The sequence below is a fragment of the Bos taurus genome, chromosome Y (genome assembly GCF_002263795.3).
Source record: "Bos taurus isolate L1 Dominette 01449 registration number 42190680 breed Hereford chromosome Y, ARS-UCD2.0, whole genome shotgun sequence".
Classification (NCBI taxonomy): Eukaryota; Metazoa; Chordata; class Mammalia; order Artiodactyla; family Bovidae; genus Bos; species Bos taurus.
The window spans coordinates 2307540-2331037 of record NC_082638.1 but is presented as its reverse complement, the minus strand read 5'-3'; positions in this window follow the sequence as shown (position 1 = coordinate 2331037).

Here is a 23498-nt window from a genome sequence, read left to right as displayed (position 1 = left end):
TGCTCCATCATGGCTGGGTCTTGACTTCTAATGTCCCATGCCTCTTTATCTTCTTAAGAGCATAGTCTTATTCTAACTGCTCCATCTCTCCTAAGATCGTGATATTTGAACTACTCAAGGTTTCCCTCTCGTTTGGTTTACGTTTTATTCATTTATATGATAAAGAAACCTGGGTTGATAATTTTATAAAAGGAATAATAAAGTGAATGAAACCAAAAAAAAAAAAAAAAGAAACTTGGGTTGGTAGGTGGGATTATAAAACAGTACCCAACAACCTGTATCTTTGTAGAAGTCTCTCCCTTTGGTTGTGGCCATGTCTGAGAACATGGGTGAGAGAGAATATCAGAATATGGGACTGATGGGTGAATGTGAGAGCCATAAAGAAGACTGAGTGCCAAAGAATGGATGTTTTGAACCGTGGTGTTGGAGAAGGCTCTTGAGAGTTCCTTGGACTATAAGGAGATGCAACCAATCCATCCTAAAGAAGATCAGTCCTGAATATTCCTTGGAAGGACTGATGCTGAAGCTGAAGCTCCAATCCTTTGGCCACCTGATGCAAAGAACTGACTCACCAGAAAAGACCCTGATGCTGGGAAAGATTGAAGGCAGGAGGAAAAGGGGACGACAGAGGATGAGATGGTTGGATGGCATCATCAACTCAATGGACACGAGTTTGGGTAACTCCGGGAGTTGGTGATGGACAGAGTTGGTGATGGACAGGGAGGCCTGGCGTGCTGCAGTCCATGGGGTCACCAAGAATCAGACACTACTGAGTGACCGAACAACAGCAACCAGGCACAGATGACTCCAACAAACAGAGATTATCCTTGGCGCGCCTGACCTAATCAGATTAGACTCTTGAAAGGACAGTGTCCTTCTCCGCAAGAGAGATTCAGAGCTCGAAAGGGAGGGAGATTCTCGATGGTTTTTCTAAAGATTGGGCAGAACCAGGTGACAAGGGATGCTGTGGGCCCCAGGCAGCTGAGCACGGCGCCTTGAGGGAAGCCAACCGGAAGAGAAACGCATAATTTGTACAATCACCAGGAGCTGAATTTTCCCACAATGAGTTAAGCTTGGAAAAGGAGTCTTTGCTCAAAAAGAGAACAGTATCTCAACACCTTAATTTCAGTTTCGTGAGATCTGAGCAGAAGACAGGTTCTGCAGGATTCGTGACTTATAGAACTATGAGCTAGGACCTGGGGTTTGTCTGAAGACAGTACATTTGTGCTGACTTGTGACACAGAAGTGAAAAAAAATGAAGGCAGGACATACGCATGATTGTATCCAGAGTGCTTAGGGCAACCCTTAGCCATCACAAAAAAAAGCATCCTTGTGACAATGTATTTATGGTCACAACAAGATCCATTTTTTTTTTTTTAAATAGCACATTCCACATGAAGACTATCAAGTCTTCTTTTCAAAAGTGAGATTAATGTCCCCCTGTGATCTTTGGAAGTTCCTCATTTGCAGATAACATGCATGATTCTTTTTCAAATTCAAAATACTGTGTAGCCAAAAACAGATTTTATGAAATATGTATAACTTCATTAGAAGTTTGGAAACCTGATAGAGTTGACAAGATAGTTGTTAAATTGAAACTGCCCTAGACAGATGACAATGACATTTTGTGCTATCGAGAAATATAAAAATTTAAACTCTTCATTTCTGTAAGATACATTCACCTCCAACATCACAGAGAGTAAGATTATATTACAAAGGTTAATGAATCATTGCCCTTTGGGGGAGAACTTTAGCATAGATATGACTAAAGTATTTATTTTTTAGTGTGATTCTTTTAAATGAGACTTTCATTACCAGAATTAACTCAGTAATTGATGAAGAGTATGGTTAAAATGAACTATTCTTGAATGTTTTTCACATAGATAACTCAGGAAAATATTGTTGCTGTTGTTCAGTTGCTCAGTCGTGTCCAACTCTCTGCGACCCCAGGGACTGCAGCAAGCCAGGCTTCCCTGTCCTTCACCATCTCCCAGAGTTTGCTCAAACTCGTGTCCCTTAGGTCAGTGATGCCATCCAGCCATCTCGTCCTCTGTCATCCCCTTCTCCTCCTGCCCTCAGTCTATCCCAGTATCAGGGTCTTTTCCAGTGAGTTGGGTCTTAGCAGGAGAATATACATTTTTAAATAACATATGCATGTATTTTTAGTAGAATAACTTACAGAGAATGTACACTATATTTTAGATAGCAATTTTGCCCGTTTGAGAAAAATTGTTACATTTCTGTCAATGATGACAGATACATTTGGCTCACATTCATATGCTCAAGAAATATCCGAGCCAGGTAGCTACTGAGAACAGCAGATTGGAGGACTTCCAACTTTGTATTTTAGAGTTCTCAAAGAATTGTAGTTAAAAGGTCAATTTCTGCTATTTTTTAAATGCCACCAATGACAATTTATATAGATAAGGACCTATAAGGCTCTTATAGTTGTGATTCAGAGGTTTAATACTAATTTCTAAGACATGGAGATGAATAAGGTTGACCAGAAGGCTGCAAAGAGTATAGGGTTTTCCTTGATTTCCTTTTCTGTTTGTTGTGTCTCTTCAGAATACTCCCCCTGGAGGGAGTACGAAATAAGGACATTTCATCCCTCTCACTCTCAGTTCAGTTCAGTTCAGTGGCTCAGTCATGTCTGACTCTTCGCGACCCCATGAACCACAGCATGCTAGGCCTCCCTGTCCATCAGCAACTCCTGGAGTTTACCCAAACTCATGTCCATCAAGTCGGTGATGCCATCCAACTATCTCATCCTCTGTCGTCCCCTTCTCCTCCTGCCCTCAATCTTTCCCAGCATCAGGGTCTTTTCCAATGAGTCAGCTCTCCGCATCAGGTGGCCAAAGGATTGGAGTTTCAGCTTCAACATCAATCCTTCCAGTGAACACCCAGGACTGATCTGGAATTCCAGCGAATACAAAAGAAATAATGGCTTAACCTGCTTCCAACTTGCCATGTAACAGAAAGTTCTCTCATGACTCAGTTCAAATGGATGGATGGAATAATGCAGCTCAGATTAGATGTCCAGTCTGGGGGTCAACAAACCATGTGGTCAGAGAGGCTGTGAAGTTGTCGAACCACAGTAGCTACTGAAATAGACTCATGGGTGGAGAGGACTGGGGTCCACACAAGGCTGGTTGGATAACGTGGCAGCCTGCCTCCCAACCAATGGTGGTTACACGCATGCTCAGTCATTCAGTCATGTCCAACATGATCAGTCACTCAGTCGTGTCTGACTCTTTGCGACCCCATGGACTGTAGCCCCCCAGGCTCCTCTGTCCATGGGATTCTGCAGGCAAGAATACTGGAGTGGGTTGCCATTTCCTTCTCCAGGGGATCTTCCCAACCCTGGGACTGAACCTCTGTCTCCTGCGTTGCAGGCAGATTCTTTACCATCTGAGTCACTCGGGAAGCCCCTAACATCTTGGCAAAAGGTAACGCTCAAGGCAACTGTGTTGTCTAGTCCTCCCCGCCTCCACAACCATCAGTTAAAACCCTAAAGAATGAGGTTAGTGCCAGAGCCTGTGTCAACAAAAATACATTTCCAGCCAGTTGGCCAAGTGCAAGCTAAAATCAAAAATTCAGTTGTTACAGAAAAAAATGTGTATCTTCTTTGCATACAGGTTTCAGTTCCGCGGTTGGTTCCTGATATCAACATCTTTTTTTCAATCTGTGACTTCCCTGGTAGCTCAGTTGATAAAATGTCTGCCTACAATGCGGGAGACCCGGGTCCAATCCCTGGGTCGGGAAGATCTCCTGGAGAAGGACATGGCAACCCACGCCAGTATTCTGGCCTGGAGAATCCCACAGATGGAGGAGCTTGATGGAATACAGTCCATGGGATCACAAAGAGTTGGGCATGACTAAGGGACTAACACACATACTTTACATTTTACTTTTTATTTATTCAACATTATGCTTTATTTTCTGTTTGTTTTGACTACACCACATCATGTGGAATCTCAAGTCTTAACCACTGGATCCCCAGGGAATTCTCGATACTATTTTGTGGTTTTTGTGGTTTTTTTTTTTTTTGGCATGCTGCAACATAAGTTTCATTCATTCAGAAAACACTGGCAAAATTAATTTCAGCTGCAAACTCACAGACACATGCTTCAAAGTGTTAAGTTGCATATAACCGCCCAAAAATGCAGTTAATATTAATTACAATGACTTATAGGTCAAACCAGTCAATGCTGAAGAAAATCAACCCTGAATATTCCTTGGAAGGACTGAGGCTGAAGCTGAAACTCCAATACTTTGGTCACCTGATGTGAAGAGCTGACTCATTAGAAAAGACCCCGATGTTGGGAAATATTGAAGGCGGGAGGAGAAGGGGACGACAGAGAATGAGATGGTTGGATGGCATCACCGACTTGATGGACATGAGCTTGGGCAAACTCCAGGAGCTGGGGAAGGACAAGGAGGCCTGGCATGCTGCGGTCCATGGGGTTGCAAAGAGTCGGACATGACGGAGCGACTGAACACCAACTGCAACCTACAGAATATGAAAGAATAATCAAGTACAATCTCACAAAAGGTCAAATAATGTTTGATTATTTTTTTAAATTTATTTTGAAATGGAGGATAATTGCTTTGCCGTCAGTTTCTGCTGTACAACAGCGTGAGTCAGCTCCAAGTAGACATATATTCCCTCCCCGCTTTGATTAAAGTGAAATGTCCCTCACCCTTCTCATTGTTACCACGCACTAGCTTACTCCTGGGGACTGCAGTCGGCATTACATTCTTTTACGGAATGATCACTCCCAAGCTGCTGACGTGTAGGAAAACAACTCACAGATTTTCAGAGGGGGACAGAAATCGTTATCAACAGCGACTTGCAAATGACTGATAAAATTAACTACCGAGATGATGCTGAGTCTACCTTTATCGTTTTCTTAGAAAGCCGTGCTCAGGGCTCCCCCACTGCTGTCTGATGCTCTGCTGGAAATTAGATATTGATTCCAACTGTCGATGGCTATCTCCCCTGCCGCACGCCAGAGTGTCCTCTCCCAGAAAATGAGAATCGTATCCCATCAAAAGTTATCCAGAAGCTACTTCCAAAGGCCAACATCATCTTTACAGAATGCCTGTGACGGAGGAGAATTGGTCTAAGGCAGGAGTGGCAGGTGGAAGGGAGGCTCCAAATGGAGGGCATCTTCTGAATACCCTTATCTTCCTAAAGTCGTTCTCTAGTTGAATCAGTTTACCACTCTAGATGGGCTTCCCCGGGTGCCTGAGTGGGTAAAAAATTCACCTGCAATGCAGGAGACGCGGGTTAGATCCCTGGGTCTGGAAGATCCCCTGGAGAAGGGCATGGTAACCCACTCCAGTATTCTTGCCTGGAGAATACTATGGACCGAGGAGCCTGGTGGGCTACGGTCCATACAATCGCAGAGAGTCAGACATGACTGAGCGACTCTCACTGTATATAAGATAGCGGCTGTGTCGACTTTAAAAAAAAGTGCTCTTCTGGAATCATGAAGGAATCAGATGGTCTGAATTCATCAAGGTCTCTTGTGAGCAATGGATTGTGAACGCCCTGCCCAGTGAGATTGGAATCAAGTTCAAGTTCAGCTGTGTGCTGACTTAAAAAAAAAAGGTACAAGGTGAAACTTGCAAATCAAGTGTTATTTTGGGGCAAAATGAAGACTGTAGCCTGGGAGACAGCACTTCAGATGGCTCCGAGAGTCTGCTCCAAAGAGGCAGGTTGGGGGGAATGTCAGGATATACGATTTTGGTGAATGAGGGGGGAGTTCAGGCCATCAGGCACTGATTGGTCCAGAAGGTTTCTACTACCCTTATGAAACTTTTCTAGTCTAATCAGAAATGAAAACACAGGGCTAGGGGGTGGGAGACAGGCTCAAGAAGGAGGGGACAGATGTATACTTATGGCTCATTCACATTGTACAGCAGAAACTAACATTGTACAGCAATCATCCTCCAATTAAAAGTTACAATTATGTAAAGTTTAAAAATAAAATAAAATTAAAAAAAATAAAAATAAAAAAACGATGAAGGTAACTTTTGAACGAAAATCACATCGATAAGACATCTAATATAACTTGTCTCACATGCTTTTTTTTCTTTTTTAATGACGCTGTATGCCTTCTTTTGAAGGAAAATAGAGGTTAGTATTACAAGGCATAGGACAGTCTTGCTCCTACCATCTGTGGGGGAGGAGGTCACTGCAGAATAGGGCTCGCATGGGCAGTGGAAGAGACAAATTTAGTAAACAGGGTGTGTATTTCATAAATACTCCCTTTATAGGGAGAATTACACCATTTATCGTATGCTTGCCTTTTATTTCTTTTGGCCTTCCCTCATAGCTCAGCTGGTAAAGAATCTGCCTGCAATGCAGGAGACCTGGTTCGATTCCTGGGAAAATCCCCGGGAGAAGGGAAAGGCTACCCACTCCAGTATTCTGGCCTGGAGAAGTCCATGGACGGTATAGTCCATGGGGTTGCAGAGTCAGACACGACTGAGCGACTTTCGCCTCACTTCCTTTTATTCCTTCAGTCACAGATATGTGTTAACATACTGTGAAGTACCCGGGCTGCCTTGATGCTAAGAACGTATCACTGAGACATCCCTGGTGGTCAGGTGGTTAAGACTCTGCGCTTCCAGTGCAGAGATGGAGCTTAGGTTGATCCCTGGTAGAGGAACTAAAGATCCCGCGTGCTGCGTGAGGCAGCCGAAAGGGAAAAACAAAAACCTACCATTGAAACCCGTGACCCCCACCCTCCAATACTTCAAATGCTCCTCACTGTATAAACCCCTATGGGATGCAGAACACCAATATTCCAGCCATATTCAAAGACAGGAGACTCCGTGAATTGTAGCTTGCCAGGCTCCTCTGTCCATGGGATTCTCCAGGCAAGGAGACTGGAGTGGGTTGCCATTCCCTTCTGCAGGGGATCTTTCTGACCCAGGGATTAAACCTGAGTCTCCTGCACTGCAGGCAGATTCTTTACCATCTGTGCCAGGAATGCTGGGGTGGACTGCCATCCCCTTCCTTCTCCAGGGCATCTTCCCGACCCTTGGGACCGACCTACATCTTCTGCATTTGCAAGTGGATTCTTTACCCGCGAGCCTCCTGGGAAGCCCTTATCCATCTTTAGTCAGTTGCTGAATGTTTGCCAGCATCCTGATGCATAAACCTCAAATATTTGCCCTATTATCTGGGTGTTTAAAAAGCCAGCGCAATCGCTTCATCTTTGCTCATAGATGACTGCTTTTCTCCCATCTGTAAAGGACTAAGAACTTCTTTTCCCCGCTGGTGATACAGATAGGATCAAAGTGTTTAATTTGATCCAGAAATGCACTTTGCCGTAACATAAAGAGTGTCTGCCTCCCATACGGAGAAGACAGCTTGGACCTCTCTCTTCCTGCTTCTCTGTACCAAGTGCTACCGTAGAAATAGAGCAGGAAACAACCAAAGGAGAAGTCTGAAAGACGAAAAGCAGAAGACTGGTGTAGTGTCTCAGACCTGGATGAAGAACACAGCAGGACGTGTGTTAAGGTGTCCTGCCCAGCATAAAAAATATATATATATACACAGATCTGGGGTTTCCAAGCCTCGCAACAGAGGATGGGGGCTCAGGTAACCCCCACTTTCTGAGTCCAACACCACCCAAAAAAGGGGCTGACGTGGGTTCCTGCTGACAATACACTCTGGGGAGAGCATCCTCCTACCCAGCCAGCCCAGAAACGGCCTCTCATGTCCAAAGACATCAGAGTCAGAATTTCCCCTAAACTAATTGGGAGGGTTTCAAAGGGCTTCTATCACAATCCCAGCAAGGTTTCATTTGTAATCATAGACACGCTTATTGTAAAATTTTTACGGGGACTTCCTGCCAGTGCAGGGGCAACTCTTGGAATGCAGATTCTAATTCTGCAGGTGTTGGGGGGTGGGGTGCGACCTCTGGTTCCCCCTTGCTAAGGAGCGCTTCTCAAGCGAGGTCCTCGACGTGAAGGTTCTCAAGCTTTCCATTTGTCAAAAGTTCAAAGCGAATGCAAAACTCATCAATCTTGTTCGCTGTCAAGAGGGTGTTTACCATTTGGTAAATTTGGGGAGAGATTAGAGCAGGTTTCTGCATCTCTGATAATATCTTTGTGTCTTTCCCTGAGCCTCCTGTATCCATTTTCCATTTTGTAAAAAGTTGGTAGCTATTTTACACAGGTTAGCTGAAAATTCGTCCGTAAGGGTGGTTTACTCGGATGAAAGGTGTTTTCTCTGATAAAACGTGTTCTTTCATCCCAAAGCAGAAAGCAAGCGCGAATCCCTCCCCCTGCCCACGCCTCCGCCAATCATATAGAACAGATTCATTTCAAAGGAAATGACCTCAGAATTGAGCAGAGGTCTTATGTGTTGGCTGCAAACATTCAGTGACATTGGCAAAATTGTGACCACTCAGTCTTGGGCAAACGTTGCATCTCTGGAATGAAATTTTGTACAAAGACAATTAGGCAGCGTTGAAACCTAAAACCTAGCGATTTAGGAGGACAAGATGGTATGACAACACACATCTTTATTATTGTAGAAAAACATGCATCTTAGCTGGTCACGCTAAGGATGTGTTTTTTTGACATAAACCACCATGCTTTTTGTTGTTGCTGTTCAGTCGTTCAGTCGTGTCTGACTCTTTGCGACCCCGTGGACTGCAGCAGGCCAGGCTTCCCTGTCCTTCACCATCTCCCAGAGTTTGCTCAAATTCATGTCCATTAAGTCGGTGATGCCATCCAACCATCTCATCCTCTGTCGTCCCCTTCTCCTGCCTTCAATCTTTCTCAGCATCAGGGTCTTTTCCAATGACACGGTTCTTCCCATCAGGGGCCCAAAGTATTGGAGTTTCAACTTGCAATGAATATTCAGGACTGATTTCCTTTAGGATTGACTCGTTTGATCTCCTTGCTGTCTCAAAACAGAATAATGTGGGACTCCGTTTGTAGAACTGACCTTTCTGTAAACCATCATGAAATGTTTCTGCAGTGAAGTCACAGGTAGTCCTTTTGTAAATCTAATTTGTGAATTACATAACGGAACATTCACTCAGTGACTCCTTGGGAGTGAATTGTAAAAAAATCTCACACATGATTATGTCGTCCGTGAAAAGCCTAATGATATGAGTAATTGCTTGGTAAATGTTTGCTTGCATAGATTGATTTTTTAAATCAGATTTCAGTCTCACAGCTACATGACGGTAAATTTGAAAAGTATAAGCCATGGATGTACTTGTTAATTTCCCACAGTCCTTATGAATGAAACATCACACCCAAAAATGTTTCCTGGCAAAAGCACTTACATATATCTAAATTGCAAAAATTACCTCTCAAAACTTCTTCCTGCCTTTTTAATAGAATTCTTGAATCTGAAATTGGAACACTCAGTAAAAATCATTAAGCTTGGGTGGCTCCATAAAATACAATTTAACACTTATTTCACTAGCTGAGACTTTCACATGTTTCAAAATTTAAAAGCAAATATATAAATGGATGCACATGAATAAGCCTAGCAACTATATATTCGCCATACAAGCTGGCCTTACGGACCCTATTAGGGGTAATAATAATTGATAATTTTGTATGTGTTTGTATGTCATTCCATTTTTTTAATACTAAAAATCAAATATAATATGCATGCAAATACAATAGACACACTGACATATATAAATGTGCTTTCATGTGGGTTCATCCTGTCCGACTCTCTGCAACCCCATGGACTGTAGCCCACCAGGCTCCTCTGTCCCTGGGATTCTCCAGACAAGAATACTGGAGTGGGTTGCCATGTCCTTCTCTGGGAGATCTTCCCAATCCAGGGATTGAACCCGAGTCTCTTGCAGCGGGCAGATTATTTACAATTAGCATCATCTGGGAAAACTCAATTATAGTATACAATATGTTATAGCATATAAATATAATATGCCTATATATGTATATATATATACACACACACATACCCATACACACAATTATATACATGTATATGATTTTATTTTGTATATAAAATATGCACACACTGTCTTCTTGATTACGTTCTACACGAAAAAGAAGCATTTTGCCCACATTCCTAGACAGCAGCATTTCCTGATTAATCATCTTTTCAGATTCCTGAACGAACCCAGCAAACATAAATCAGAGGAGGGAGATTTCACCATGCACATCGTCAACATCCCGCAGACGTCCTTTAAGAGAGTGAAAGGTGCGTTTGCATAAATCAAGGCCCCACTCGGCGTCCTGTCTCCATCAGGCTTCCTCGCGGCGGGACGAGGTCCTTGATTTCCCCAGTGGCTCCCGAGAGGCTGCAAAGGTTGGCAATCAGGGGCAGAGAACCCTCTTGGAATGAGAATCAGGAGATTCATTTCCTGCTGAGTGCTCAGGAGTGGTGGAGAGAACAGAGCATACTTTCTCAAAAATCTTCCAGGAAACGTCTCTCACCAACATGTGGAGAGGTTCAGAGAGATGCTCTTTGGTTCCCCCGGTGCTTAAAGAGATGCTTAAAACATTTTCCACTGGGTTTGATTGGTCTGTAATCGCAAAACTACTGAACTGGTGTTTAGAACCATTGCAATGGCTCTATCTTTTAAAGCAAATCACCCAAGTATCCTGATTTATAGTCTAGGGGTAAGCAAACGTCTCTACAACATACCCTGCTAGGAGCAGGCACTCCAATGATAATATGCAGAGGATGAAAGCGAAAGTGTTGGTTGCTCAGTCCTGTCTGACTCTTTGCGACCCCATGGACTGTAGCCCTCCAGGCTCCTCTGTCCATGGGATTTTCCAGGCAAGAACACTGGAGTGGGGTGCCATTTCCTCCTCCAGGGGATCTACCCGACCCAAGGGATAGAACCCAGGTCTCCTGCATTGCAGGTGGATTCTAAGCTCCCTGGAGATGATGAGGTTGGTCTAAAATTTATTGAGTCAGATCTCTACACCCAATGCCTGCCGACCCTCCCTCCCCAATGCCTTCAGGATTCCCACCATCTAGTCTCAGTTTTTGAATTTCTACACTGCCTTCTCTCTACATACATCTAGAGTCCTTGATCGTGACTAGCAAGTTGCAGATCAGGGATTTTCCATCCATGTCTCTGAACTTCTCGATTTTTTTTTACTCTTCCCTGGGCACAAACCTTGTAGGCTCCAAGGATGGAGACATGAGCTGATGGCAACTCAGTACCTTTACCACAGGGTCCTAATAGGGTCTGAATATTCATTGGAAGGACTGGTGCTGAAGCTGAAGGTCCAAGCCTTTGGCCACCCGATGAGAAGAGCCAACTCATTGGAAAAGACCCTGATGCCGGGAAAGATTGAGGGCGGGAGGAGAAGGGGACGACAGAGGATGAGATGGTTGGATGGCATCACCGAGGCAATGGACATGAGTTTGAGTAAAGTCCGGGAGTTGGTGATGGGCAGGGAGGCCTGGCAGGCTGCGGTCCATGGGGTCGCAAAGAGTCGCACACAAGTCAGTGACTGAACAACAAGAGAATGGGTTGAGGAACCATCTAGTGGTCAATTGAGCGCAATAAACTAATTTTTAGTGATATTCTTGTGCCCTTGAGTGAAGACGGATAACACAGCTTGCTGGTGTCTCATCAACTGCGGAAAGGAATTTGTGCTTAATCAGCTTCGTGTTTAGGTAGGTAGTATGGTATTTGAAGGAAGGAGAGCTTGAGCGTGTTTTCATTAAGCAGAACAGAAAAGAAAGCAAAAGCGGATGGTATTAGACTTCGGTGGGGGTCTGGAGGTTAAGAATCTGCCTGCCCATGCTGGGGTCACAGCTCTGACCCCTGCTCAGGTTAGATGCCAGAAGCTGCTGTGCAGCTGAGCCCCTAACCTGTGACTACGGAGGCCCATGAGCCCTGGAGCCCACGCTCTGCAACCAGAAAAGCCACCGCGATGAGAAGCTTGTGCACCGCAACTAGAGAGTCTCCTCCACTCCTCAAAACTAGAGCAAAGCCCACACACAGCCAGGAAGACCCCACACAGCCAAAAATAAGTAATAAATAAATGAAATCATTTTAAAAATCTTAGCCCTTCCAGAAAAACACAGCAGGTCTTAAACGGACCTGAAGGGAGATATTTGTGCATGATCTATCCTTGAAGATGAGATGCCTTTACTAAGAATCGAGGCACACCCATCCATCATTCTGTTTATGGGGTTCTTTGGCGGTGGGAAGATTTGATGGCATTCCTGGGCACTGCTTACGAGCCTCATTGTGTGACTGGGCAGAATACAGAGATGTGTAATGCACATGCACTCATACACACCTCTTTGGTGGTGTTTCTCAGTCGCTCAGCCATGTCCGACTTTTTGCGACCCCATGAACCATAGGATGCCAGGTCTCCCTGTACATCACCAACTCCCAGAGCTTGCTCAAACTCATGTCCACTGAGTCGGTGACGCCATCCAACCATCTCATCCTCTGTCAATCCCTTCTCCTCCTGCCCTCAATCTTTCCCAGCATCAGGGGTCTTTTCCAATGAGTCAGTTCTTCCCATCAGGTGGCCAAAGTATTGGAGTTTAAGCTTCAGCATCAGTCCTTCCAGTAAATATTCAGGACTGACGTCCTTTAGGATGGACTGATTTGATCTCCTTGCAGTCCCAGAAATTCAGAGGTCCAGTCATTTCAAGGAGACGGCTTCCTTGGAATCTGCATAGAGCAGAAATGTGCTTTGGCTAACGTCATTTTCTTTGGTGTTATTCGGGCTTGTATGTCAGTGAAACCAAACAGGACCTGATGTTAGAAGCACAATAGCCTCAATCTCGGTCAAAACACATATCTTGTTTATTTTACTGTGTTTCGTGTCTAATTATTCCTGAGAGGAGTGACGAAGAATGCACCATCAGTGGCTAATTGGTCCCATTATCAGAGAGAAGACGTGCACCCCAGACTTCCTTCAGCCTTAATCAGGCTTCCTGGAACATATTCACAGCCTGTAGCCGCCTTCCTCCCGTTCCATGCCATCATGCAGAAATTTAAAACATAAACAGCAAAGAGGCTGCATACTAGTTCTGCCTCTGAAAACTCATTGCTAGTGTTCTGGTGACATTGGAGATACAATTCAAACATGAAGAGTATCAACAGTGGATTTTTAAAAGGTGGTGTATCTATTTTGTTATGTATTTATTTTTGGTTGCCCGGGGTCTTTGTTGCTGTGTGTGAGCTTATCATTGTAGTTTCTCCTCTTGCTGGGGAGTGTGGCTCTTGCTGGGGAGCACGGCTCTTGTTGGGGACCACAGGCTCTGGGGAGCACGGCTCTTGCTGGGGAGCCCAGATCTTGTTTGGATCACAGGCTCTGGGGAGAACAGACTTCCATAGTTTCAGCTCATGAGCTCTAGAACACAGGCTCGGTGTCTCTGGCTCACTGACTCAACTGCCCCCGGGCACGTGGGATCTTCCCAGATCAAGAATGGAATCCATGTCTCCAGCATTGCAAGGCAGATTCTTAAGCCCTGAACCCCCAGGGGAAACCCCACATGGAGGTTTGTAAATATACAAGCACTGGCTGCAGTCAACATTTGCTGAACTGGAATATCAGGGAATGATATGCAGACTGCAGGAGGTGGTGATGGACAGGGAGGCCTGGCGTGCTGCAGGCCATGGGGTTGCAAAGTCAAACACGACTGAGCGACTGAAGCGACTGAACTGAACCGATATGTATGTACCTGAACACATAACAGACTCCCGAGGTGACCCAAGAGCATGCCAGCATTGCTGTTCAGTTCCTGAGTCTTGTGACCCCATGGACTGTAGCCTGCCAGGCTCCTCTGTCCTCCACTATCTCCATGAGTTTGCTCAAACTCATGTCCATTGAGTCAGTGATGTCATCCAACCATCTCATCCTCTGTCACCCCTTTCTCCTGCCTTCAGTCTTTCCCAGCAATAGCGTCTTTTCCAGTGAGTTGGCTCTTTGCATCAAGTACCCAAAGTATTGGCACTTAGACTTCAGCAACAGTCCTTCCAGTGAATATTCAGGGTTTGTTTCCTTTATGATTGCCTGGTTTGATCTCCTTGCTGTCCACAGGACTCTCAAGAGTCTTTTCCAAAACCACAGCTCAAAAGCATCAATTCTTCTGTGCTCAACCTTCTTTATGGTCCAACTGTCACATCTGTACGTGACTTCATACCACTCTAATGGCATAAAGTGAAGAGGAACTAAAGAGCCTCTTGATGAGGGTGAAAAAAGGAGAGTGCAAAACCTGGCTTAGAACCCAACAGCCAAAAAATGAAGATCGTGGCATCCGGTCCCTTCAGTTCATAACACATAGATGGGGGTGGAGGCAAAATGGAAACAATGATAGACTATTTTCTTAGGCTCCAAAATCACTGCAGATGGTGGCTGCAGCCGTGAAATTAAGACGCTCGCTCCTTGGAAGGAAAGCTATGAGAAGCCTATGCAGTATATTAAAAACCAGACATCACTTTGCCTGAAGAGAGTGCACATAGTCAAAGCTATGGTTTTCCCAGTAGTCATGTATGGATGAGAGAGTTGGACCACAAAGAAGCGTGGAAGTGAAAAACTATATATAAGTTGAGAGTTTGATCTAAAGGAAAGAAACCTAAGTTTATTTTTATAAGGATTTTCATAAGGATTTTTCTCCTTATAATGTTCAAAGGGACCCAATTTCCTCTTCACTTGCAGAAAAGAAAAAAATCTATTACCTTGTAAGTCTTTAGGCTAAAGTATGGAAAAGTGATAACTGAGTTACAGTCAACGAGTAAATACATTCAATTGATTAGTCCATTTAATCATTAATTCAATTGGGAACAATGAGAAGTATATTAATAGTCTAACTCACATTGTCAGAGTCTTATCTGTCATCTTTCATGGTAAATCACATCGGATGTAAGATTTTTGTTTTGCTTGTTTCAGGTAACAATAGATAAGGAGGTACAATTGTCACCAAAGCACACGATGGACAGTGCTGGCAGTTATGTAGATATAGGGGATAAACTTCCCTGCTGATCCAGTGGCTAGGATTCTGAGCTCCCAGTGCACACGGGGCCGGGGTTTGATCCCTGGTCAGGGAAGTAGTTGCAACATGCCACAAGTAAAGGTCAGGTGTGCGTCAACCAAGACCCCATTCGGTTCAATTCAGCTGCTCAGTCGTGTCCGACTCTCTGCGACCCCACGGACCGCAGCACGCCAGGCCTCCCTGTCCTTCACCAGCTCCCAGAGTTTACCCAAACTCACGTCCGTGGAGTCGGTGATGCCATCCAGACATCTCATCCTCTGTCGTCCCCTTCTCCTCCTGCCTTCAGTCTTTCCCAGCATCAGGGTCTTTTCCAATGAGTCAGCTCTTCCCATAAGGTGGCCAAAGCATTGGAGCTTCAGCTTCACCCAAAGAAATAAATGACAGCCTGGAGGGGTAGGGTGGAGTGTCATGGGTTGGGGGGCTGGGTGGGGGGCTCAAGGGGCAGGGGATATGTGTATCCCTATGGCTGAGGCACATCGTACAGCAGGAACCAACACAATATTGTAAAGCAATTATCCTCCAGTTAAAAATAAATTTTTAACAAATTTTAAAAATGACTAAGTACTTTAAAAAAAAAAAAACAAAAAACAGGGGAAAGTTCCAGGAATTCACAACCATGTCAGAGGGTTTCTTTGAGAGTAACTATGAAGGGATCAGTTCAGTTGCTCAGTCGTGTCCAACTCTTTGTGACCCCATGAATCGCAGCACGCCAGGCCTCCCTGTCCATCACCAACTCCCAGAGTTCACTCAGACTCACGTCCATTGAGTCAGTGATGCCATCCAGCCATCTCATCCTCTGTCTTCCCCTTCTCCTCCTGTCCCCAACCCCTCCCAGCATCAGAGTCTTTTCCAATGAGTCAACTCTTCGCATGAGGTGGCCAAAGTACTGGAGTTTCAGCTTTAGCATCATTCCTTCCAAAGAAATCCCAGGGCTGATCTCCTTCAGAATGGACTGGGTGGATAGGGCAACAAAAAAGGGGGGGGGGGAATAGTCACCTTGTAGCTGGGTTAGTATTACTAACAAGGTGAAATAATTACTGATGAGTTGTTGGACTCATCCACAACCTTAATTGGGAAAGAGATAAATGTCCTTTCAGCTGAATTTAACAAGCTCTAGAAAGTAATATGCAGACACACAGGTTACCTAGATACACATTGAAACTATCCACTTGAATGTGTATATTCATTGATATATATGTGTGTGTGTATTGATTTATATTTCTATATGTGTTTGTTGATTTAAGATGTAAATGCATGTAAATATATAACTGTATAGAAAGCTCTGTGCCTCTAACAGAGAACATTATATATATATATATATATTATATTTGCATATAAAATATATATCCATAGAGAGGTATTGATAGAATATATATGTGTGTGTGTATATATATATAATGTAGGGTTTCCCTGATAGCTCAGTTGGTAAAGAATGCACTTGCAATACAGGAGATCCGGGTTCGACTCCTGGGTCAGAAAGATCCCCTGCAGAAGGGAACGGCACCCCACTCCAGTAGTCTTGTCTGGGAAATCCCACGGACAGAGGAGCCTGGTGGGTTACAGTCCATGGGGCTGCAAAGAGTCAGACACAACTGAGTAACTGAGCAGATAGATACATAACTAGTATATAATTATATATCTAGTATATATGACTGCTGCTGCTGCTGCTAAGTCACATCAGTTGTGTCTGACTCTGTGCGACCCCACAGTTGGCAGCCCACCAGGCTCCCCCGTCCCAGGGATTCTCCAGGCAAGAACACTGGAGTGGGTTGCCATTTCCTTCTCCAGTGCATGAAAGTGAAAATTGAAAGTGAAGTCGCTCAGTCGTGCCCGACCCTCAGCGACCCCATGGACTGCAGCCTTCCAGGCTCCTCCGTCCATGGGATTTTCCAGGCAACAGGACTGGAGTGGGGTGCCATTGCCTTCTCTGATATATATACTAGATATGTATATAGTATGTGGAGTTGCAAAGAGTTGGACACGCAGAGCACGTATATGGTATTCACAATTCATAATAAAAATATTATTTTCTTACCAACAGCCATTACTATTTTTATATTCACTTTAATTGCATGGCTAGAAAAGTATTATTTTTTTAAAAGATAATTCTCTGTATCTAGCTACTTTTCCTAAATCTAATATGAACTCCAATGTTTATTTCTGTGGATGAGTGAGAATTTTCCATGTATATGATTATATTGCCAGGAAAAAAAAAATATCTGTGTCACCCCCTGACAATGTTCATACCACTGAGTTGGTTTTGTTTCACTCTCTGCTAAAAGTCTCCACGCCCACCTTAAACAGTAATGGTGAGAGTAGCCATCATCTTCTCCTTTGTTCTTTTCATTGAAACTCAGTGTTAGTGTTTCCAAGGACAGGATTTGCTGTTGGCGTCTGGGGAGTGAGCATGCCTTGTAGCTCATAGCTTTTTTTTGTTGTTCATCTCTTTCCACCCACAGAGATGCTCCACTTAAAATATAAGAACTTGGGTCACTTCAGGTGACGGCACTCTTTCTGTTGGACACAGAATAGTTAGATTTTAGGTCAAAAGTTTTAAAGAGGCATCTACCTATGGCACAATTCTAAAAGAGATCAACCCTGAATATTCATTGGAAGGACTGACGCTGAAGCTCCAATCCTTTGGCTACCTGATGTGAAGAGCTGACTCATTGGAAAAGACCCTGATGCTGGGAAAGATTGAGGGCGGGAGGAGAAGGGGACGACAGAGGATGAGATGGTTGGATGGCATCACCGACTCAATGGACATGTGTTTGGGTGGACTCTGGGGGCTGGTGATGGGCAGGGAGGCCTGGTATGCTGCAGTCCATGGGGTCACAGAGTCAGACACGACTGATCGACTGAACAACAGATCATGTAGGAGCTGAAGAGAAACTAGACAGATTGAAGACATGAGTCCTGACTTTTTCCTTCATCAGCACAATTTTCAGTAATGCCTCCTGCTGCTTTCTGTCCATTTGTTGCCTTTTTCATGGCTTCAACAGCCCATTCCTTGAGGGGCCTGCTTCAGTTTCCTTCCTTCAGTGTAAATGTGTCCCGGAACCTGCGTTCATTTTGTGCAGCTGATTAACGGGAATCAAATTAGGTCACTGGTCTGCCGACACAGTTTGGAACTGCAGTTGGGTTCTTTAATTGTCTGCTGTGAGCCAGGGTGCAATCAGTGAACATCATTCTGTCACTCTCCCAGGCAAAGGCTTCATCTCTGAGCAACGTGAATCATTAAAATGACCAGAGGGTTTTCCCTGGTTCCATCCCCAAAGATACGATCAACTGTAATCAGATGGTTCTATGAACTTTCCCTTAATTCTCTTTACGGAGTCATTCCCTTCATCACTGAAGCTCTTCAGTTTCCATATGAAGAAGGGAACTTTGCTTTGCTTGGTTTAGGAAATTTTAGTCCCTAAGTCCTGTCCGACTCTTTGCAACGCCATGGACTATAGCCCACCAGGCTCCTCTGTCCACAGGATTCTCCAGGCAAGAACACTGGAGTGGGTTGCCACGCCCTCCTCCTGGGGTTCTTCCCGTTCCAAGGATTGAACCCGCATCTCCTGTATTGGTAGGTGGACTCTCGACCCTCTGAGCCACCAGGGAAGCCCCTCTTTACAGGGCTTAGGAAAATCCCACCCGCCACAACCATTTACATTTCGATTTCTCAAATCGCAGATGCGTGTTCTGGCTGCCAGTGTAAGAGCTGAAAGACCATTTCAGGAACCGACTTGAGTAGACCTTCCTGGCTGACATCCTTGTGATGTAAGACAGATGAATAAGAGAAACACAAATAAATTTACACGTCTACCTCATGTATACAAGGCAGTTACCCAAGGAAAAATGAGTAGCTCCTTACGGTGGTTTACAACTCCAGTTTATGTGCCAGCTTCTACAAAGAGCAAACACCTCTGCAGAAATCGCAGGGCAAAGGAAGCTGGTTTTAGGCTTCAAGGTCAAGGCAAAATAAGCGTTGCTGTTGTTTAGTCACCAAGTCGAGTCTGACCCTTTGGGACCATATGGACTGAAGTCGGCCAGGCTCCTCTGTCCATGGGATTCTCCAGGCAAGAATAGTGGAGTGGGTTGCCATGCCCTTCTCCAGGGGATCTTCCTGACCCAGGAATTGAACTGGGGTCTCCTGCATTGCAGGCAGATTCTTGACTATCTGAGCCACCTCAGGTTACTGGAATGGAATGGCATATATATATATATTTACACACGTACATACATATACACTCACTACTGAAGCACAGAGTTAAATATTACAAAGTGCAATTCAGATGTTGATGACTCTTTCAAGGTTTCTTTGCAAACGTCGCTGTGCCCTGTTAACATGCCTTCCTAATAGAACCTGAACGGCAGAGCCCTCGGTATGAGATAAACCACACATCAAGAGATTGTTTAATGAACTGCAGAGCATGGTAAAGGAAAAGCTGTTCATGCCCTGAAAATTGGACATTGCCAGGAGAAATCTCAAACCCGCTTGCGTATAATTGCCAAAGAAAATAACCCGCAAAAATAAATAAATAAATAACCCGCAGCATGACTTAACAGTGTATCCTTTTTTAAAAAATAAAAAGCTAAAGTGAACATCATTTGCAGTATCTCTTGAGGACCTAGAGATTTACAGATCTGCACAGTTCAGCTCAGTTCAGCTGCTCAGTCGTGTCCGACTGAACACAGTCGGATCACATGAACCACAGCACCCCAGACCCCTGTCCATCAGCAACCCCCAGAGTTTACCCAAACTCACATCCATTGAGTCAGTGATGCCATCCAACCATCTCATCCTCTCTCATCCCCTTCTCCTCCTGCCTTCAATCTGTCCCAACATCAGGGTCTTTTCCAATGAGTCAGTTCTTCGCATCAGGTGGCCAAGGGATTGGAGTTTCAGCTTCAACATCAGTCCTTCCAATGAACACCCAGGACTGGTCTCCTTTAGGATGGACTGGTTGGATCTCCTTGCAGTCCAAGGGACTCTCAAGAGTCTTCTCCAACACCACAGTTCAAAAGCATCAGTTCTTCAGTGCTCAGCTTTCTTTATAGTCCAACAGACCTGCACACTGCTATCTACGTTACATCTTGGATCAGCCTGGTCCTTGTTCGGAATTCTGCAAGAGGGGCTGTCAGCTCACATCATCATCCCTGACTTTGTCTCCTGCTTCTTTTAAAGGTACCTCCAAGTGAAATGAGGGCTTCCAAGCTGGCTCAGATGATAAAGAATCTGCCTGCGATGCGGGAGACCGGCGTTCAATCCCTGGGTCGGGAAGATCCCCTGGAGAAGGGAAATGGCAGCCCACTCCAGGATTCTTGCCTGGAGAATTCCCATGGACAGAGGAGCCTGGTGGGGGCTACAGTCTGTGAGGTCACAAAGAGTTTGACACAACTGCGCATGAGCACTTAAAATGTAAGGAAAATAGCAAGAACCAACTGTATCGCTCAGATCATGGAACTCAGTATCTTATAATAACCTGTCAGGGAAAAGGATCTGAAAAAGATTATATATGGATAACTGAATCACTTCACTGTACACCCGAGGCCAATAACAACATTGTCAATCAACTAAACTTCAATAAAATAAATGTTTAAAGAAATTATTGCCTTTCTGCTCTAGACTTAACCAATATTAATGCCAGTTAGGGATTTTTGCTTGCAGCTGGCATCAGGCCTCATATCTTACAAGTATTAATTCTGTTATTTGGGGAAGACCAATAAATTGCAATAAAAATGGATATTGCCTGCAAATACTAATTTCCAAGCAGATTAGCCTTCTGACTGTTTTCCCCTTAAATCAGCATGTCAGTTGCTTCTCCTTAATTAACAGAGTATTTTTCAACTGTAAACATAATTATATATTATATCCATGGATTCCTTTTGTATTATCAATGAAAGCATCAATTATATCTGCAGTCCTTCCTGGTATGATGGAAGTGTCCTGTCTAGAAGGAATGAATTATAATGGACTCACCAGAAGTATTGTCAATGACTGCTTTGTTTATCATAAAGTGAAAATGTGCAACGTGGAATTCACACATATTTTTTCTTAGCTATTGAGCACCTGTTATGATAGCATTTCTGACTTAAAATGATTGGGGGTCATTCTGCTTATCCTCACAGAGTTCAGCTCTGTTAACTTCAGCCCGTTTCTCGAGTATGGTGATCATTTCAGATGCTAAAATAGAAAGTAATTTATACGTTATAAAATACAATCTCAGTGAATAACTTGGCAACGTTTGAAGAGAATCCATTCAAATACGTTTTAAACATTTACTATATACAGTCCTGTTCTCTGCAATGAAAAGTGTCAGACAGAGAAGAATGGAACACTTTCCTCCTTATTTCCTGTAATGAGCAAATTATAATAAATGAAGAGCTAAGTGAAGTGAAAGTCGCTCAGTCACGTCCAACTCTTTGTAACCCCAAAGACTTATATATACTGCCCATGGAATTCTCCAGGCCAGAATACTGGAGTGGGTAGCCTTTCCCTTCTCCAGGGGATCTTCCCAACCCAGGGTACAAACCCAGGTCTTCCACATCGCAGGCGGATTCTTTAGCAGCTGAGCCGCAAGGGCTAAACTCATAGAAAAGATGATTGCAATTCTCCATATACTGTTTTTATCTTATTATTTTAAAGTACTTTTAAAGATGTATTTATTTTTAACTGAAGAATAATTGCTTAGCAGTATTGTGTTGGTTTCTGCCATACGTCAACATGAATCAGCCATGGGTACACATGTGTCCCCTTCCTCTTGAGTCTCCCTCCCACTTCCAATTTCATCCCACCCCTCTAGGCTGTTACAGTGCTGTGGTTTGAGCTCTGAGTTGTATAGCAAATTCCCACTGGCAGTCTATTTTACCTATGGTAATGCATATGTTTCCATGCTGCTCTGTCCACTGACCCTCCATCTCCTTCCCCCTCTGCCCTGTATCTTCTATAAGTCTGCTCTTTATATCTTCATCTCCACTGCTGCTGCATCTCCACTGCTGCCTTGCAAATAGATTCATCTGTATCATTTGTCTAGAATCCACAGATTTGCATTAAAATAAGATATTGTTCTCTTTCTGACTTACTGCGCTCTGTGTAACAGGTTCTAGGTTCATCCACTTTATTAGAACTCACTCAAATACTCCTTTTCCTTTTTGTGGTTCCTTTTTTACGGCTGAGTAATATTCCATTGTATGTATGTACCACCGCTTCTTTATCCGTTCATCTGCTGACGGACATCTAGGTTGCTTCCGTGTCCTGCTGCTGCTGCTGCTGCTAAGTCGCTTCAGTCGTGTCCGACTCTGTGCGACCCCATAGACGGCAGCCCACCAGGCTCCGCCATCCCTGGGATTCTCCAGGCAAGAACACTGGAGTGGGTTGCCATTTCCTTCTCCAATGCATGAAAGTGAAAATTTCCCCTAGCTATTTTAAACAGTGCTGCATGAACGTAGGGGTACATGTGTCTCTTTCAGTTATGGATTTCTCTGGATATATATGCCCAGTAACGGGTTTGTTGGGTCATATAGTACTGTTATTCCTTGTGTGGTTTTTTTTTCTTTAAGGAATATCCATACTGTTCTCCCAACAACTGTATCACTTTACATTTCTACCAAGAGTGTAAGAGGGTTCCCTTTTCTCCACACCTTCCCCAGCATTTATTGCTGGTAGATTTTTGATGATGGCCATCCTGACTGCTGTGAGTTGATATCTCATTGTAGTTATCATTTGCATTTCTCTAATCATGAGGGATGTTGAGCATCTTTTCTTGTGTCTGTTAGCCATCTGCATGTCTTCTTCGGAGAAATGTCTGTTTATTCCTTTAGCCCAGTTTTTGATTGGGTTGTTTGTTTTTATGGTACTGTGTTGCATGAGCTGCTTGTATATTTTGCAAATAATCCTTTGCCAATTGTTTCCTTTGATATTATTTTTCCCACCATCTGAGAGTTGTCTTCTCATCTTCTTTATAGTTTCCTTGTTGGAAGTCTTAGCTACAGCAATCAGAGAAGGTAAGACTTTTTTGATGCGGACCACTTTTTTTAAGTCTTTATTGAATTTGTTACAATATTGCTTCTGTTTCTTATGTTTTGTTTTTTTGTCCTTGAGACATGCAGGATCTTAGCTCCCTGACCACAGATTGAACGCCCACCTGCTGCATTGAAAGGCAAAGTCCTGACTTCTGGACTGCAACGCAAGTTCTGGACTGCAAAGGAAGTATATATAAACATACACTATTTTGATCTATAATCAATGACATACCGATCTTTGCTTTTGAGAGCTAAAGGCAGGTGTCATAAGGGACCTTCATCACCCACGTTAACAACGAAACACATCCTTAGGAGAAACATAGGAACAACCCACTGGAAATTCTTTACTCTCAGCCACACAGCTCAGCTCACACACACTAGACATCTCACGACTTTCTTCAGCCTTACCTCCAAACTCATGATTGTAAGGCAAGAAATTCCAAGTCACGTTGCTGTCTCTCGGGGAATACCTTTGGCAATTCTCTGATGGTCT